Raw genomic sequence first — 260 nt, 5'->3', positions numbered from 1 at the left:
GGTTTTAGACTACAGCCTGCAAATCACATATGGTATGTAATTACAGGTTATGAATAAAATACTTACCAGGACAATTATGTAGGGAGTAAGATAGTAACTATTTTTTGTTTTATTATTATTTACAAATTGGGTAACAGTGCAGATATTACAATAAAATTATTTATGGTATGATTTATTTGATATACTTTATTAAATATAATAAACACAATGTAAAATTACATTGTAAAATAGTACTTAGCCTTGGCTATAGCTAAATCCGC

The sequence above is a fragment of the Morone saxatilis genome, unplaced genomic scaffold (genome assembly GCF_004916995.1).
Source record: "Morone saxatilis isolate NCDOM2014 unplaced genomic scaffold, NCSU_SB_2.0 Contig6, whole genome shotgun sequence".
Taxonomy (NCBI): Eukaryota; Metazoa; Chordata; class Actinopteri; family Moronidae; genus Morone; species Morone saxatilis.
Note: the sequence above shows the minus strand (reverse complement) of the source record.